At 40.5% G+C, this 18,749-nt stretch overlaps 2 pseudogenes; both read right to left on the reverse strand.

Moving 5' to 3' along the window:
- Window positions 1–11,821: 11,821 nt before the first annotated feature.
- LOC114082555 (hydroxymethylglutaryl-CoA synthase, cytoplasmic-like) lies at window positions 11,822–13,744 on the reverse strand (annotated as a pseudogene).
- Window positions 13,745–16,902: 3,158 nt separating this feature from the next.
- LOC139702200 (5-cytosine rRNA methyltransferase NSUN4 pseudogene) lies at window positions 16,903–18,385 on the reverse strand (annotated as a pseudogene).
- Between the last annotated feature and the right edge of the window lie 364 nt (window positions 18,386–18,749).

The raw sequence follows: 18,749 nt of genomic DNA on the forward strand, positions 1-18,749 counted from the left end.
GGACATGCTATGACTCATTAAGTTGGTGGCCATAAGGAACAGAAGCCATTGAACTGCTTAGTGATGTCTGCTTGCAGTTGATGAAGAGCTTTAATGGGCACTAGCCATAGGCATGCTTAGCAATGACTGGTTACAAATGATAGGGAGCACAGCTCCATGGACATGTGCAAAGAACATGCCCAGTTGCATACATCACCTCACTGGACATAATCAATGGACATTGACTTTCACTGCATGTAACCAATCACCAGTATACACGACCAACTTAGAACTCTATTTAAATTGCTAGTCCTGCCATATTGAAGAGTTTGCTCCAAACATTGGTGAGACTGACTGCCTTGCTGCCCATCCCTAGACTGACTCCACCATTCCCTGACATACAGCCATCTGCTGGAGAGAGCCACCCGACCAAGACAACTTCTGCTCTTTGGCTAAGAGAAGCCATGTGGCATTGGAGGTTTTTTGGGGCTCGTGGTTGCCCTAGGATTGTGTAATTTGCTTGTAGTATTTGTTTAGTGTGCATTGAATGATAGTTAGGGTACCTCAGCGAACACAAGACTTTGGTATTGTTATCTACCTATAATATTTAATTCATGTGCATTGCATGTTAGTTGAGGTGCCCTCGCACATACCCAATATTTTTGCATTAATTGTTTCTATTTGATGATTAATGTGATTGAATATACATTTGTTTTTAAAAATAATCTGCCTCCAAGTAATTATTAATAGCATCATTCATGATACCCCTACACACCCCTTGCAATTCCATGTTCACATTTTTCAATTTGCCCCTTAAGGACAGTTTGCATCATGGCCAAATATGTGCAATTTGAAAATACCTTGAAATATCAACATTGAAAGAGGAAAGAGGTTCCTATGACAGGTCAACTATATTCACTGAGAGGGCACTGGAAATAGTCTCCAGTTGCAATAACAATTTCACATTCTATATTTTGGTCCATCGGAGCCATTTTTTCATTTGGTGGAATATGTACAATTTTAAACCTGCTTTTAGAAGATGGCTGTAAAAAAATCAAAAGGAGACAGAAACAAGGTGTAGAGGCAATATGGTAGAATGGCAGAATGGCAGAGACACAGAATGGCCTCTACCCAAGCTTCCACATTTGTTTATATAAATAAGTTATATTAGGTCACTAGCATCAGTACTACATTATTGTTCATTGGGTAATCAGGCAATTTCCAGAGTTAGCAATATTATGTGGCTCATTCCTCAGTTACATACTATAGTGCAATGTTAGGAGCTTTGTGTAGCTCTCAAGAAGTCTGTTGTTTAAAGTTATTGTTATGTGGACAGGTTCAGGCACAGCATAGGGTGGTGAAACATTGTGCTTGTCTAACAAGAGAGCTTTTCCCAAAAGTTGTGTGCCTGAGATCAAGGCTGAAGCTGATAACACTCTAGCATAGAGCCTCCTCATGCAGGACATTGCTGTAGCATCTGGGCATTCCATAATTTTACACAGAAACTTTCTAGCAGCTAAGCATGACGCAGCCATGAAGTCATCAGACCCCAATCCCAAACACAGAACCCCTACACAGCATTGAGATACTATTTTCAAGGAGTTTTCAGAGGTAGGTTCAAACTTAATTCACAGAGAATGCATTGAGAATTTTCTCAGGTTAAGAACCAGGTTCAATTTCTTCTTTCCAGCCCATGAGGACCAATGTTAATTCTGGCTGAATATGTGTATTTTGAAGAGCTTCAAGGAGCAGCAGTGAAATAGGAGTGCTCTGAGGTTTATTTTTTAAAGGAATGCTTTTTTTTTTTTTTTTTTTTTTTTTTGCTTTTTTTCTCTCCTCATCTCTCCCCCTCCCTCATAAGGTTAGGGAGACAGTGTTATCTTTTTCTTCCTCTAGTTAATTGCCTTTAAACACACCTATTACAGAAAGGAGATGCCTGCTGGGGATCTGGGAGGTAAATATCTCCCAAATTAACAAGTGAATCCTAACACACTCTTGGGGTGGTTTGGGACCCCCTACCAGACCACACCTGGAACACAACCCTGAAAGAGGTTTTTTTAAAACACCTTTGTCCCTCCTGATGGAAACAATCACAGCCTTTGGGACAGGAGCCTCCTGTGTTTCTTTTTTTCTAGAAAAGTAATAAACCATCTTTTTTCTTGTTCTCAAAACCATGTTCTCATTATTGGATTGGCATCAGTGACAATAACTAATGGACATTGACTTTCACTGGAAATTGTCCTCAATTTCAGCACCAGATTCATTTCAGCCCATCAGAGTTAGTCCTTATTAGAGCCAAACATGTGCAATTTGAAAATGGCATGTATGACAATAGTGAAAACCAAGTATCAGGAAATTTTAGAAGGCAGGATCTCATTTAATTCACAGAGAGGGCATTTGGAATTTTTTCTTGTTTTAGCATCACATTCACAATCATCATTTTGGCCCCATAAAAGCCAGTGCTTATTAAGGCCAAATACTTGCAATATGAAAACAGCTTGTGAGATCAACAATGAAATGTAACTGATCCACATGTTCCAGAGACTTTTCCTCAACTAATTTAAGAGCCAGGATTGGGTATGATTCCCCATTGCTGCATCATGTTCACTTTCTTCATTTCAGTCCATTAGGGTCAATACTCATTATTGCCAAATATGTGCAATTTGAAAAGAGCTTTTGAGCATATCAGTGAAATGTGAGTGGTGGAAGTTCCAGAGACAAGTTCAAACTTGATTCACAAAGAGGGTCTTGGGAACTGTCCTTCTTGTAGACCCAGTTCACATACTTCATTTTGGACCATTCATTCTAGCCAAATATGTTCAGTTTTAAAACAGCTTGGAACAGCCTGAGTGAGATGGTACTATTATAGAGATTCAAGAGGCAAGTTTAAACAATTCACAGAGAAGGTCTTGGAAATTGTCCCCATTACAGTATATGGTTCACATCCTTCATTTTGGCACATTATGACCTGTGCTCATTATAGTCAAATGAGCCCTCTCACATGGCTTTAGAAGCATCAGTTAAACACAAGTGACAGGTTCAGAAATCAGGTTAAAATTAAATTCATGGAGAGGTCATTTAGAATTGTCCCCCTAGTGTTGTAGTAACAGGTTCATATTCTATATTTTGGCCCCTTAGGGCCAGTGCTTATTATTGTGACCATGTGCAAATTGTAAAAGTGTAGTGAAACACTAGTAAAATAGGTTCAAACTTTCAAACTGAATTAACAACGAGGGTATTGGGAATTTTCCATTGTTCCATCAACAGGTTCATTTCTTAATTTGATCCTGTGAAGGCCAGAGGTCATTCAGGTGAATAGTTGCAATTTAAAGATTAATTGTTATAGCAGCAATGAAATACAAGTCACAGGGAGGTTTTGGAGGAAGGTTCTTACTTAATTCAGAGAGGGGCATTGGTAATTGTCTCCCCTTGCAATACCATATTCACATTCTTTATTTTGGCCCATTAGGTCCAATAGTCAATATGATTAAATATGTGCAATTTTAACACAGTTTTTGGGAGGCACAAAATAATGGAAGGGGCAGGGAGGTTCCAGAGGCTGGTACAAATTTTATTCACTGAGAAGGTATTGAGAATTGTCTCAAGTTGCAGCACCAGGTTCACATTCTTCATTTTGACCCATTAGGACCAATGCTTCTTATGGCTGAATATATGTAAATTGAAACCAGCTTGTACCGGCACCAGTGGAAAACAAGTGACCAGGTTCAGGAATCAGGATCTCAGTCCATTCATAGAGAGGGATTATTTCCCCAGATTCTTTTCTTCATCTTGAATTGAAATGTTAGGTCTCATTATGTTTAAATATATACAATTTGAAAACTACTTGTTGGAAGAGCACTGAAATGGAAGTTCCAGAAGCAGATTCTCAATTCATTCAGAGAAGGCACTTGTTATTGTCCCCTGTAGCAGTTTTTTGTCCCATTAAGGCAGTGCTCATTATGGCCTTTTCTGTACAATTTGAAAACAGATTATAGGAACAGCAGTGAAATGCAAAGGTCAGAGAATTTCAGGAGACAGGACATGGTCTGATTCATAGAGCAGTGGGAATAATTCCCTTTTGCAGCTCAGGTTTACATTTTTCATTTCAGCCCAATAGAGCTAGTGTTCATTATGGCCAAATATGTGCAATTTGAAAACAACTCATAGGAACAGAGTGATATGCAATGACAAAGAGGTCCCTGAGTTAGATTCAAACTTAATTCAAAGAGAAGCCATTGGAACTGTCTCCTGTTGTAGCCAAAGTTAAACATTGTTCATTTCAGCCCATTATGACTAGCGTTCATTGTGGTTGAATACATGGAATTTAAAAACTGTTTGTAGGAGAAGCCATAAAATGGTAGTGATGAGGAGATTCCAGACTCAGCTTCTCACTTAATTCACAGAGAGCATTGGAAATACTGCCTTATTACAACATAAAGTTCACATTTTTCCTGTAGGCCCATTAGGGTGAGGGCTCATTATGAACAAATAGGTACAATTTGAAATCAGTTAGATTAGATAAGCAGTGAAACTAAAGTGGCAGAGAGGTCCCAGAAACAGGTTCAAACTTAATGAGAGTATATTTGAAATTGTCCACTGTTGCAGAAACAAGATACACATTTTATATTTAAGTTCAATGGGGCTATTGCTTATTATAGTGGAATATATGTAATTTGAGGGAGATTTATAGAAGAAGCTGTGAAAAGCAAGTGGCAGGGAGGTTAAAGTAGGATCTCACCAAATTCCAAGTGAGGTCATTGGGAATTGTTCCCTGTTGCAGTACCAAGTTGACATTATTCAATTCAGCTCATTAGTGTGAGTGCTCATTATGGCCATATATGGGCAATGTAAAAGTAAATTGTTGTAATATCTGTGAAATGCAATCAGCAGGAACACTCAAGAGGCAGTATTTTACTTAATTCACAGATAGGCTTTGATAGTTGTCTCACATTGCAGCACATTGTGCACATTCTTTATTTCAGCCTATTAGAGTTGTTGTTCATTATGGTCAATACATTTAATTTGAAAACATATTTCAAGGACACAAGTGTAACACAAGTGGCAGGGAGATTCAAGAAACGGAATCTCACTTAATTTACAAAGAAAGAATTGGGAATTTTCTTTCATTGCAGCCCCAGGTTTATGTTCTTCTTTTGGGCCAATGCTCAATATGGCCAATTAAGTGAAACTTGAAAATAGTTCATAAAAGCAGCAACAAAAAGCAAATAAGAAGGAATTTTCAGGGAGGATTCCAACTTAGTTCACTGAGAGTGCTTTGTAACTGTCACATATTTGAGATTCTTATTTTTCATTTTGGTACTTGAGAACCAGTTTCCATTATGACCAAACTGCACAATTTGGGGGAAAAAACTTACAAGAGCAGCAGTTAAACTGCAGTGGCAGGGGAGTTCCAGAGGCAGAATCAAGCTTACTTCATAGAGAAGTCAGTGAAATCTGTCTCCCACTGTAACACCAGGTTCACATACTTCATATCTGTCCATCAGGCCAGTGTTCATTATGGTCAAATATTTGCAATTTGTAAAGGACTTGTAGAGGCAACAGTGAAATGCAAGTGGCAGGGAAGTTCCAAAGGCAAATTTACACTTAATTTACACAGATAGCATTAAGAATTATCCCATTTGGCAGCTCCAGTTTTGCAGTGGTTATTGGGGCCCTTCAGAGAGAGTAGTCATTATGACCAAATAAGTGCAATTTGAAGACAGCTTGTAGGAGCTGTAGTGAAATGATAGTGCCAGGAGCTTCCAAGTCAGGTTTAAGCTTAATCCACAAAGAAGGCTTTAAAAATTATCTCCTGCTAGAGCACAGTATTCACATTTTTCATTTTGGCACATTAGGTGCAACATTCATTTGTTTGAACATGGGCAATTTTAAAGCAACTTTAAAGGAGCATTAGTGATATTCTATATGCAAGGAGTCTCCAGAGGCACATCCAAACAATTTATAAAATGGTCAGTGGGAATAATTCCTGGTGCATCACCAAGTTCACATTCTTCATTACTGTCCATTAGGGTCAGTGCTCATTTTGACCTCATATGTGCAACTTGAAAGCAGCCTTTTGGAGAAGCAATGAAAATATAGTGGCAGGAGACTCATGGCACAGGATTTCACTTAATTCAAAGGCAGGGAATTGGGAACTGTTCCAGCACCAGGTTCACATTCAGTTCACACCAGATTCAATTCAGTTCATTAGGGCCAGCGCTTATGATGACCAAATATGTGTAATTTGAAAAAGGCTTGAAGAAGTACCTGTAAAAAGCAAGGTGCACTTGCTTTTTAAACAAGGAGCAGAATCTGTCTTAATTCAGGAAGAACTCATTGGTATTTGTCTCCAGTTGCAGTAACAAATTCACTTTCTTCATTTCAGCCATTTAGCGCCATTGCTCATTATAGCTGAATATGTACAATTTGAAAATGACTTGAGGAAGCATCATGAAATATAAGTCACAGGAAGGTTCAGGAAGTGAGATCTCACTAATTCAATTATCAAAAATTGTCCCCATTGTAATTGTCCCCATTTTAATACCAGGTCCATATTCTTCATTTCAGCCTATTAGGTACACTGTTATTTTGATTGAACATGTGCAATTCAAAAATGGCTCATAGAAGTACAAATGAAACAGGGCTGGGGCTGGGCTCAGCGGTCGAGTGCTCACCTAGCACGTGTCAGGCCCTGGGTTCCATCCTCAGCATCACATACAAAAATAAACAAATAGAATAAAGAGAGTAGTTCTCTTGAATTTCACAGTGAAGGCACTGGGAATTTTCCCCCATTGTAGGACCAAGTTCACATTCTTCATTTTGGCCCATCAGGACCAGTGCTCATTATGGCCTATCACATACAATTTGAAACAATTTGTAGGAACAGCAGTGGCAGGGAGGTTTCAGAGGTAGGTTCAAACCTAATTCAGAAAGAGGGTATTGGGATTTATCCCTTGTTTTGACATTAGGTTCACATTCTTCGTGTTCACCCATTAAGGTGATGCTCATTATGGCTGAAAACTGCAATTTGAAAATGGCTTGTAGGAGCAGTAGTGAAAACCAAGTGGCTGCAACATTCAGGAGGAAACATCTCACTTAATTCACAAAGAGAGTATTAGGAATATGCTCCACTTGCAATACCAAGTTCACATTCTTCATTTTGGCCCTTTAGGACCACTGCTAATTAAGTTCAAATATATGCAAATGGAAAACAGCTTGTAGGAACCCAAGTGAGAAACAAGTATCAGAGACATTCCAGAGAAACTTCTGACTTATTCCACAGAGAAAGCATTGAGAAATGTACCCTGATGCTCTATCAGGTTCATATTCTTCATTTCAGACCAATTATGGCCAGTGGTCATTATGGGCAAATGCATGCAATTTGAAAAAGGCTTATTGGAACAGTGAAATGCAAGTTTCAAGTAGGTTCACTTAAAACATGTAATGTAATGGCATTGGGAACTTTCCTCTACTGCAGCACCAGATTCACATTCTTCATTTCAGCTCTTAGATGAGTTTTTATTATGGTTAAAATGTGTAAATTAAACTGGACTTGTTAGACCAGCAGGGAAATACTACTGTTAGGAAGGTCCAGACTTTAATTACAGAGAAGGCACTAGGATTTCTCTGTTTGCCAATAACATGTTCACATTCTTCATTTCAACACATTAGTTTCAGTCCTTTATTATGGCCAAATGTGTGGAATGTGGAAATGGCTTGTAGATGCACCAGTGAAAGGCAGGTGACAGGAAGATTCAGGAAGGAGGGTATGACTTAATTCATAGAGAGGGCACTGGGACATGTTTATTTTTGCATTACCAGGTTCAAATTCTTTGTTTCAGGACATTAGTGACAGTACTCATTAAGGCTAAATATTTGCAATAGGAAAATGGCTTTTAGGAGTATCAGTAAAAATCAAGTGTCAGGAAGGTCAAGAAGGTATGTTCTCACTTTATTCATAGAGAGAGATTTTTGGAATTGGTCCCCATTGGAGCACCAGTTCATATTTTTCTTTTCAGCCAATTAGGCCCTGTGCTTATTATGGCTGACTATGTGCAATTTCAAAAGAGCTTGTGTTAGCAGTAGTGTAACCCTGGTGGCAGGGAGGTTTCATAGGTACATTGAAAACTAATTCACAAAGTAGGCATTAGGAATTGCCTCTATTTGAAACACAAGATTCACATTCTGAAATTTGGATCATTGAGGCCAGTGTTTTTTATCCAAATATGTAAAATTTGAAAATAGATTGTAGGAGAAAAAGCGAAATACAAGTGACATGGAAGTTCCAGAAGCAGGGTTTTAATTAATTCACAGAGATGGTATTGGAAATTGATGCCCATTACAAAACCAAGTTATATTTTGCACAACCCTTTAGAAACATTGCTCATTATATCTAAATATGTACAATTTGAAAATGGCTTATTGAGGCATCTGTGAAATGCAAGGAGTAGGAAGTTATCAGAAGCAGGTTTTCACTTAATTTACTGAGATGGCATTGTGAACTTGTCCCATTTCTGCATCAGATTCACATACTTCATTTTGACCCATGAAGGCTGCCGCAGTCCAGCTGCAACAAAATAACTGGGGGGTGACGAGCAACTTGTGTACATTGATACAGCAGGAGTGGAAGCCGTTTATTGTAGGACCAGAGGGGTATTTATACATTCCACACAGCTTATTTAATTAACATAAACTAGATACAGCAGTCGACCAATAAGAAATCTCCACACTTAATGGTTCCCTGACACCACCTCACAAACCACTCCCCCTGGCAAAATGCCAGGCGCCATCCTGACTTGTTTACAGACTCTAACATTTCCCCCTTTTGTTTAATTTGAATAATGACCATAGTGGTTTTTACACAAACACCATAAATAACGTGCTACAAACAGAAGGGGAGGATACAAAATGCCACAATACCAAGCCAATGGATGGCTCCATGCAAGAAGCCCTTGGAAAAATTATACCAGCAATGACACCGTTAGCAAAGATACCGAGTTACAATTTGTTGTAGATTACAGTTTGTTGTCTCAGTCCAGGTAAAGCAGTGTCTTGATAGATTAACTCACAGTCCAGGTACATCACAGTCCAGGTAAGTTCTGCAGGCAGCTAGCTTAAATCACAGTCCAGGTAAGTTCTGCAGGCAGCTAGCTTGATCCGAAGTCTCGTCAGGCTCTCAGCAACACTGGAAATTCTTCCACCCTTGTCCTCACCTGCACTGGGATGAAGGCAGGAACTCCGGCAAATGTTGCTAAAGAAAATCCTGTAGTATTCCAGCAGGCGCTAAGAAAACAACCTTCTGAACAATTTAGTACATTATCTCAAGGTTTTATACATTTGAAATAAGCCTTAATAGTGCTCATTACTCATTAGCTTCCAGGTGTGGGAGAACCATTGTAGTTACTGGCCTTGGAAATGATCAAACTGCAGGGAAGACGCAGGCACCTGTAGCATCCTGGGCAGCCCCAGATGGCCCCGGGGGAAGAGTGGGGAGTGTTGGGGATTCAAACTGCCACTGGGCACAGGGAGCTAGAGCCTGTAAGACTGTGCCTCCGGGGCTCTTGCAGTGGAGTCCCGCTCCGGGCAGGGGGCGGGGGAAGAGCTGGTGCCGCTGCTTGGAAAGTCCTTGCTGCGCCATGACCGGCTCGGGCACGTGGCAGCCGACGCGCCGATTTACACACCCTCCGGTAACGAAAAGTATTCAGTAATAGCCTTTTCTTTTTTTTTAAGCTTTTACAGTCTAATTATAAATCAACTCTGTCTTCTACAACATGAAATTTTGGAAGAGACAAAACTATAGTGACAGAAAGCAGATCAAGGGTTATCTGGGAACAGGAACAGGGAATGGGGATTGAGTACAAAGGATCACAAGGAATCTTTTTAGCAGATGAAATTACTGTCTACATCTTGTTGGTGATCATGGCTATACTATTATATACAATTATCAAAATTCACTAAACAGCACATTTTAAACTAATGGATTACACAGTATATAAATAATAACAAAAAGAAAAAAACTTTTCTTTCAAAAAAGGCATCATACTATACTTACTCTTTTGGGATTAAATTTTTTTGCTTCATGTTTTTTTGTTGTTGTTGTTGTTTGTTTGTTTCTCTAAAACTTTATTTCAAAGTTATTCACCTTACCATCAATAAGGTTTATGGTTAATGCTCTGTGCCAGTATTACCAGGTTTGCCCATTGCCGGCAATGGACTTTGAGAAAACCCATTTCTTGGCAATCAAACATTAAATTACTCTTTTCGACATACTGAACTCCCAAAACTTGGAAAAGTATTACATGCACCATTTTCCCACCATTCTTTTAAATCTGGGCTTACATTATTAATCTACATCAGTGGATGTTAAAATGAAGTCATTTTAACAAATTATGACTGTACAAATCAAAAAACCACTAGTTAATATTAGACAAGAGTATCTTACAAACACTACATTACATATTAGCTTGCAACCTGAAACATTACATTTTGTTTATTTTCGATAACTGAAACTTCACAGAATTTAATGGTAAATAAAGTTTTAGGGCTGGGGATGTGGCTCAAGCGGTAGCGCGCTCGCCTGGCATGCGTGCCGCCCGGGTTCGATCCTCAGCACCACATACAAACAAAGATGTTGTGTCTGCCGAAAACCAAAAAACAAATATTTTAAAAAAAAATTCTCTCTCTCTGTCTCTCTCTCTCTCTTTAAAAAAGAAAAAAAAAGTTTTAAAAATTTAGTTCTGTACATTAGTTCCAATTATCTCTATTTTACAATCTATAAGGCTCATGTCATAGTTCAGCACCAAAAACATCTATAAAACTTTCTAACCAATCTCTTTCATTCCATGTGATAGTTTTTTGTTTTTTAAAGGTGAATGTCCAAGAAAAAGCTTTATAAACCTTACTTCCAGACCTTGAAGTGGAATACTCTTTTTGGCTAATCAGACTATGTAAAAACTTAGGTTGTACCTTCTTATTTTCATCGAACAGATACAAAAACAAAGACCCACACAAACACACACATAAAACAAAAAGAACTCATACCACAAATCTGTCAGTCTAGAAATTGAATTTGTAACACTGAAACATAAGTAGCCTAATAATGCCCTGCTCCAACCTTCCTTTCCAGTTTAAAATTTTAAAAAGGCATCAAAGAAATGTTTTATGTATCCTTTAAAATAAGGTGCAAAGAAGGATTGCAACAAAAAGCTTCCTCATACACACCTCCAATAACATCTCGATGTTGCTGAGCACAGTCCACCATGAACTGATCAGGATCACTCAGCTCCTGCAGCTATCGTGACAGCTCCCAAACAGACCATGCTTTTTATGCCAGAAGCCTGCTCAATGCTAGTGTCTCTCTGTTCAGAGATCATCACAATAATGTCACTGTTGGTCTGGATAATATTCCAGACAACATGTCACTGTTGGTCTGGATAATATTCCAGAACCAGTGTTACTGTCCTAACTCTTTTCTGCCTCTCTAGGATTTATAAATCTGAGAAAAAGAATGTTTGTCTTGCCATTTTCAAAGAGTATTTGTGCATATCACATTTTAAGACCACATTCCCCAAGCTGGAAAAAATTTTCAAAAACCACAGGTACTTTCAACAATCTTGTTGTTCAAAGTATAAAATTCTTACACATTAAAAAAAAATTGGGCTGGGGATGTGGCTCAAGCGGTAGCGTGCTCGCCTGTCATGCATGCGGCCGGGGTTCGATCCTCAGCACCACATACAAACAAAGATGTTGTGTCCACCGAAAAAAACTAAAAAATAAATAAATATTAAAATTCTCTCTCTCTCTCTCTCTCTCTCTCTCTCTCTCTCTCTCTAAAAAAAAAAAAATTAAATTGGAGACTAGTACCTCTGCTTTCCTCTAACAGAAGCACAGGATTCATACTACATTTAAAAACTAAATTTCATGCATATAAATGGCCAGAGAGGTATAAAGTTTACAGAGCCCTTAACATCATTCGAGTACATTTAGAATTGGCTAGACCACAACAGGAAGCATGTTAGCAAATTGGGCAGATAGACTTATCCAAGAGCACAACAGTCACATAAAAATTTAAGTCAGTCACATAAAAATTTAAGCAATGTGTAATTCTTTAAAATTGTCCCTAGACATTCCCTTCCTCCAACCATTCCCCTATCCCCACCCCAACCCAAACACACTGTGAAGTCTCGCAGTTCACGGAGTATCTTAATGTTCCCCATTACTAATGACAGCTACTTCGGGTTCTGCTGCTGATGCAGGGAGCCTTGGCACTTTCTTAGCAGGGCTTGGAATATGCTCAGTTGCTGTATTTGAATGCACAAGTCCTCCTCCTTCACCCAAAGTGTCATCATTTGGAGAGGGGCAACGAGCTTATGTTCTTCTATGCTTTTCATTCACTCTAACTAGGTACCATGTTCCTTCAAAGAGTGAATCTATTGAACACTGGGATATATAGTTGGCCAAGTGATGAGTGTCCTCTCTGAGCTTCATGTTTTCAGCAAAGACATCTGGTGCTACACAAGTTCTTGAGTCAAGCCTTGATTTAAGATCACATAAACTTGCTGTTATTTTATCAAGAGCAGGCCCTGGTGTGGCATCTTGTGTAACTTTAAGAGAGTTCAAGGTGGCAGCCAAACCAGAACCATAAGAGAACACTCCTATCCTCTTCCCTGCCAACTGCTGAGGAGAGTACTGGGCTAGAACAGAAGCAAGGGAACCATATACTGAGGATGTATACATATTTCCATTTTGATTTGATACCAGCAAAGATGCCTTTGTTTTCTGATTAAAGAGTTCAGAACTAGCCTTCATAAATGCCTTTTCCACATCTCTGTCAAAGTAAATATCTTCTAATTTAACATCCCCGAAAGCTTCCAGGCCACTGTAGATAGTATTTTTATCTCTGTTCTGGTCATTAAGGAAGTCATTCAGCATCATCCGAGCTAGAGATTTCTGAACCAGTTTACAATATGGTGAGTGAAAGATCTTGAAGCCAAAATCATTTAAGGTAAAATGTTTATCATTTCCCTCTTTCTGCCACTGGGCATGGATCTTTTTGCGGTAGACAGAATAGCAGCAGTCTAATGCACTGAGGTAGCATTGTATGGAGAGTTTTCCATCGACTATAGGATATTCGGAGACCGTATCGGGCTCGTAAAAATCATAGGCATGTTGCATATGTATTCCACGAAGCCCTCGGTCAAAAATTAAAGGAGCATTTGGCCCAATCAGCAAAGCCACAGCTCCAACTCCACCTGTAGGTCTGGCATTTCCTGTGGCATATATAGCAATATCTCCTGCAACTACCAGGGCATACAGTCCATCCCAAGAGCTGAACTCAATCCAGTTAACAGCATTGAAGACAGCAGCTGTGCCTCCATAGCACGCATTAGTTGTATCTATTCCTTCTATATCTGTATTCCCAGACTCCTCAAATAGCTGCATCAAATTAGTCTTCACTGACTTTGATTTGTCAATGATTGTCTCTGTTCCAACTTCTAACCGTCCAATGCAATCATAAGAAAGGTTATTTCTCTCCATTAGATTCTGAACCACAATTAGGCAAAGAGAGTTGATATCTTCTCCATCTGTGCAGAAGCCCATCCTGGCCTGGCCCAAGCCAATGGTATACTTTCCAGCATCTACACCATCATATTTTTCCAACTCTACTTGATCAACATATTGATAAGGAAAATAGATCTCAAGGGCAACAATTCCCACATCTTTTGGCCCAACAAGCTTCTGCATTCAAAGGAAGTGACCCAGGCATGGTGAAAGAGCCAGATGTGACCGGTAGTGACCACAGGAAAAAACCAAGCCGCGAAAGACCGTACGCGGCGCCTCCCCTCCGCTACCAGCTTTATAGCCGCCTACCCACCCGAGCCGGGAGTCGGTGGGAGGCGGGACAATGCTTCATGTTTTATTGCTAAAATTCATTCATATTATTATATTTCTGTATTAGTCAACTCTTCATTGCTGTGACCAAAATGCGTGAAAAGAACAACTTAGGGGGCTGGGGATGTGGCTCAAGCGGCAGCGCTCTTGCCTGGCATGTGCGGGGCTCTGGGTTCGATCCTCAGTACCACATAAAAATAAAATAAAGATGTTGTGTCCACCGAAAACTAAAAAACAAACATTAAAAAATTATCTCTCTCTTAAAAAAAAAAAAAAGAACAACTTAGGGGCTGGAGCTGTGGCTCAGTGGTAGACTACTTGCCTAGCATGTATGAGGCACTGGATTCAATTCTCAGCACTGCATATAAATAAACAAAGTACATTGACAATTAAGAAAATATTTAAAAAAAAAAAAAAAGAACAACTTAGAGGAGGCAAAGTTAATTTGGCTCATGGTTTCAGAGGTTCAGTTCATGACCAGCCATGAACTCCATTGATCTGGGCCTAAGGTGAGGTGAAGAATCATGGCAGAGGGGTGTGGTAGAGGACCTCAGGACAGTTGGAGAACAGAAAAGAGGAGGAACAAGGGGATAAAATACAATCCCAAGGGCACACCCCCAGGACCCACCTCCTCCAGTCATGCTCCATTTGCCAACAGTAGTTCTTTCAAAGTATTCATCTATTAAATGAATTAATCCACTGACTAATTAATTCATTAATCCACTCTCACAATCTAACCATTTCACCTCTGAATATTCTTGCATTGTCTATCACATGTGCTTATGGGGGAACACCTCATATCCAAACCATAATAGTACTGCTATAGTTCATTTGTTTTTATTTTGACAACTATATTTTTCTTTTCTTTGTTTGGCACTAGGGATTGAAACCAGGGGCGCTTAAGAACTGAGCCACATCGCTTGCCCTTTTTTTTTAAATTTGATTTTGAGACAGGGTCTCGCTAAGTTGCTGAGGCTGGCTTTGAATTCATGATCCCCCTGCCTCAGCCTCCCAAGCCACTGGGATTACAGGCATGCGCCACTGTGCCTGGCTACAACTACATAACATTTCATTGTGTGGCTATTTCAGTTAATTCACCCACTCTTTTATTTCATGGACATTTGGATTATTTCCTGGCTTTTGCTTTTGTGAACAGGCTGCTTTGAACATCCTTCACGTGTGCCCTGGTGTACACGTATGAGTTTCTCTGGGATTTATCCTTAGTATGGAATAACTGGGTACAGGGTAAGTGAATATTCAATTACAGGAGATAGTAGCTTTGTGGCACTCACTGTAATCCCAGAAATTTAGAAGGCTGAGGTGAGAGGGTCACAAGTTCATGGCCAGCCTGCACAATTTAGGGAGAACCTGTTCCAAAAATAAAAAAGTGCTGGGCCGGGCATGATGGTGCTCTCCTGTAATCCCAGGGGCTTGGGAGGCCGAGGCAGGAGGACTGTGAGTTCAAAGCCAGCCTTAGCAAAAGTGAGGTGCTAAGCAACTCAGTGAGACCCTGTCTCTAAATAAAATACAAAATTGGGCTGGGGATGTGGCTCAATGGTCAAGTGCCCCTGAGTTCAAACCCCAGTACCTCTCCCTAAAAAAAAAGTGCTGGGGATGTTGCTCAGTGGTAAAGTGCCCTTGGGATCCTCAATACCACAAATCAATTATAAGAGAGAATCAAACTGTTTTCCAAAGTAGTTCTCTACTTTTCTTACCTGAGGTGGTGCCCCCAATTAGAATGAGATTACAGGGACAGGAAAGCCTCTCCTTTTGAACTATTATTACCTAATATTCACATAGCACCAGACTGGTCCAAGAGGCCAAGGACCAAAACAGCAAGTAGGAACCATATGCATAAAAGCTGGTTGAGGTCCTACTCAGAGTACCAGCCAAGCTCCTGGAGCTCTACCTTCTTAGCTTCACTTGATTTGGAGTCTAAAAGATCTTTCAGAGCCCAGTGACAATGCAAATCCTAAGAATGAAAAAGGCTTAAGCTCACTAAAGTCTTTCTCATCTGACATATTTAACAGTCAAATAAGGATTAACAAGAAAAGCATAAAGGGCAAAAGGAATGGCAGCAAGAGGTAGAAGAGGAATAGGGACAACAGGAAGAGTCAAGAAACCTTCAGGTATTCTAAAGTCATGCACCCTTTCTTGCACAAGGGTCAGCTTTTCAGAATAACAATGACTACAAAATTTAATGAAAAAAATTTTCAGGTAACCACAAGCAATTTTTAATCTCCCTGCCACTAAAGGTTACCATTTTTTGGCTAATATTACAAAGATGTAAATAGCATGCAGTCAGTAAATTATATAGTGTTGCCCCCAAATACACATTATATGAGGTGAAAACCTATGATGCTGGGGGAAGAGTTCAGAGGGATTTTGAAATAGGCCAAAGAGCAGGTACTAGAATTTGGTTACAGATGAGAAACAAGAACAAAAAAAAATCTGGTACAAAAGAAAACAAAACATTAGGATATTCCTAGGCACTCGGAAAGCAAAAGGAGGTGAGTTGTCATTCTGAAGGCTGTAGAGGTCTGATTATCTCCCAGTTCTATATATCTCCCAGTTCTATAGTTTTCAGAGCTCCCTAGCTTCCTGACATACAGAAGTCCACAGAATACTTACTATTAAGAAACACACAAAAGTATGATATCCCTATGGCAGAAGAAGCTTCTCTATCTACATTTGACAGCAGAAGGAATGGTCAGAATTACTCAGCTAAGGAGAGCTTTCTCGATGAGTAAGTAAGCAAATTATTGTGCACTGGCTTAACGTTTTTAGTTACTTATTCCTTAAATTAGATCACAGGCCATATGGAGAAACTAGGGGGGCTTGCTGAACTATCAACTAATTAAGCAGAACTCACCTCAAGTGTGAGAGGAACTCTATAATCAGAGGCCAGTCTCAAACACCAGTCTGAGATCCTGAGCTTGGCCACCAAGGAGTTAGTGTTCAGCAGCTGCAGTTGGTACAAATGCAACTATAACAGTACTTGCACTGACATAAAGCCCCTGACATATCCCCAGCTCTATGGAACTTCAACAATTTTATTTGCTAAATGCTTCTTCACAAGTATACAGCTTACAGTGTAGGTTTCTCATTGGTTTTTTTCCTTCTAACCTCCAAATGGGACAGGCACCATTAGCATAAGCTTGGCAAAAGGGGAAGGGTAATAAGTGAGTTAGAAAACTGTTGATACTTCACAATTGAGCGGTAGGACAAACTCCTACTTCCTACTGCTTAAAACTGCAGAAAAAACTCAGGATGGGGACGGGATCTAGAGTGCATCTCTGTCACTGGTCTCAGTTTCCAGTGCCTCCAATAGAGTACATCCTTTGTCTTCCTACTGCAGGGACAAGTGATGCTAGGTCAGCCTACGCATTTTGCAGAAGTACATAGGCCCAAAATTGGCCATGAGGTTTGCTATTACCAGCTCCCCAACCTGGCAGGATGGGAAGAAACAGAATGTGTCCATGAAAAGTTTTCGGAAGTGAGAGAGGTCTTCCACCTGAACTTTGATGCTATATTGATTGGCCAGAAGTTCGATGGTACCTTGCACCACATATTCATTCTGTAAGTGTGAGAGGGAGCAGGTAGAATAGACAACATGGCCTCCCGGTTTGGTGGCAAGGAGTCCAGCCGCAAGAAGCTGCACCTGCAGCATAGGCAACATCTGTCGCTCCTTCTTCCTTGACCGTTGGAAAATGTTGTTCTCTTCTTCATGAAGGGAGTGGCGGTCTGTGGTACAGGGTACATCCACCAGCACCCGGTCATAGGTGTCCCCCTCCAGTTCTCCCCACTTCCTGCCATCCCATGAAGTGACTCGAACTCGGTTTCCTTCCCTGATATCTTGAGGCACATAGCTATGAAGGACCTTCTGTAGTCTGCTCGTTCGGGCAGTAGAGAGATCATTGGCAGCGAGGTTGCGGCAACAGCCAGTCTGAAGCAATGCCAGTGTCTTTCCTCCAGGAGCTGCACATAAGTCAAGAACAATGTCCCCAGGCTGTAGACCAAGAGCCAGGACAGGCAGCAAGGAGGCAGCATCCATCAGGTAGTAGTCCATGACACCCAGACTGCCAAGCCTGGCAGAAGGGAAGTGGCTGACATCTCCTCTGGCAAAAGTGAAGCATCGAAGATTTGGACTGCAGGCTGGGGACACGGTTGCAGAGTGGCCATTCTCAGGCTCCAATTCCCAGCAGGAGATGGCATCACTCACAAAGTCCCTGGCACTCAGCTGCTCCAGCTTAGCACTCACATGGTCCCAAGCAGCAAAATTATTGACAAGTGCACCATACTTCTGTTCTGAGAGAAGACTGACACGAATCGATGGCCAAAGATCCCCAAACTGCACACTGTAGGTCATGTCAAAATTCTGCAGAGCAAGCTGGCTGGCAGGGAATTTGGGCTCTGTTGCTGCCCACTTCTTCTTATGTCGATGTCTTCTCGGGACCGGCGCGAAGTTCGCATGCTTCAGCAGCTCCTGGAGGCCCCTCAGTATTGGCGCAGCCATATCAGCGTGCCCAGTAATAGCCTTTTGCTGGAACTTTTTTCCTGATAATCCTTCTTCTTCTGAATTTTCTTTTTCTTTCTGACTAGAGTTCCTGGGCTTCCATCAATACATGCCCTAACTGCTCTTGGTTCCACTGGGGTGCCTTCTTCTCTTAGTAATTTACTTAACACCCTTTCCATATTTTCGTCACAAAGACAATACAACATTTCAAGACAAAACAAGACACAAACATACTGTATCAATCTTCTCCATTTTCTCAAAATTGCCATTTTCCCTCTCGCCCTATCTAGGGACAAGCAGATTTGCTCCCGTCCTATCTATGGATGGGCAGCTTTTTTTCGTCACTTACCCCCGAGTGTCCCGG

This window comes from Marmota flaviventris, chromosome 16 (assembly GCF_047511675.1).
Source record: "Marmota flaviventris isolate mMarFla1 chromosome 16, mMarFla1.hap1, whole genome shotgun sequence".
In the NCBI taxonomy this organism is placed as follows: domain Eukaryota; kingdom Metazoa; phylum Chordata; class Mammalia; order Rodentia; family Sciuridae; genus Marmota; species Marmota flaviventris.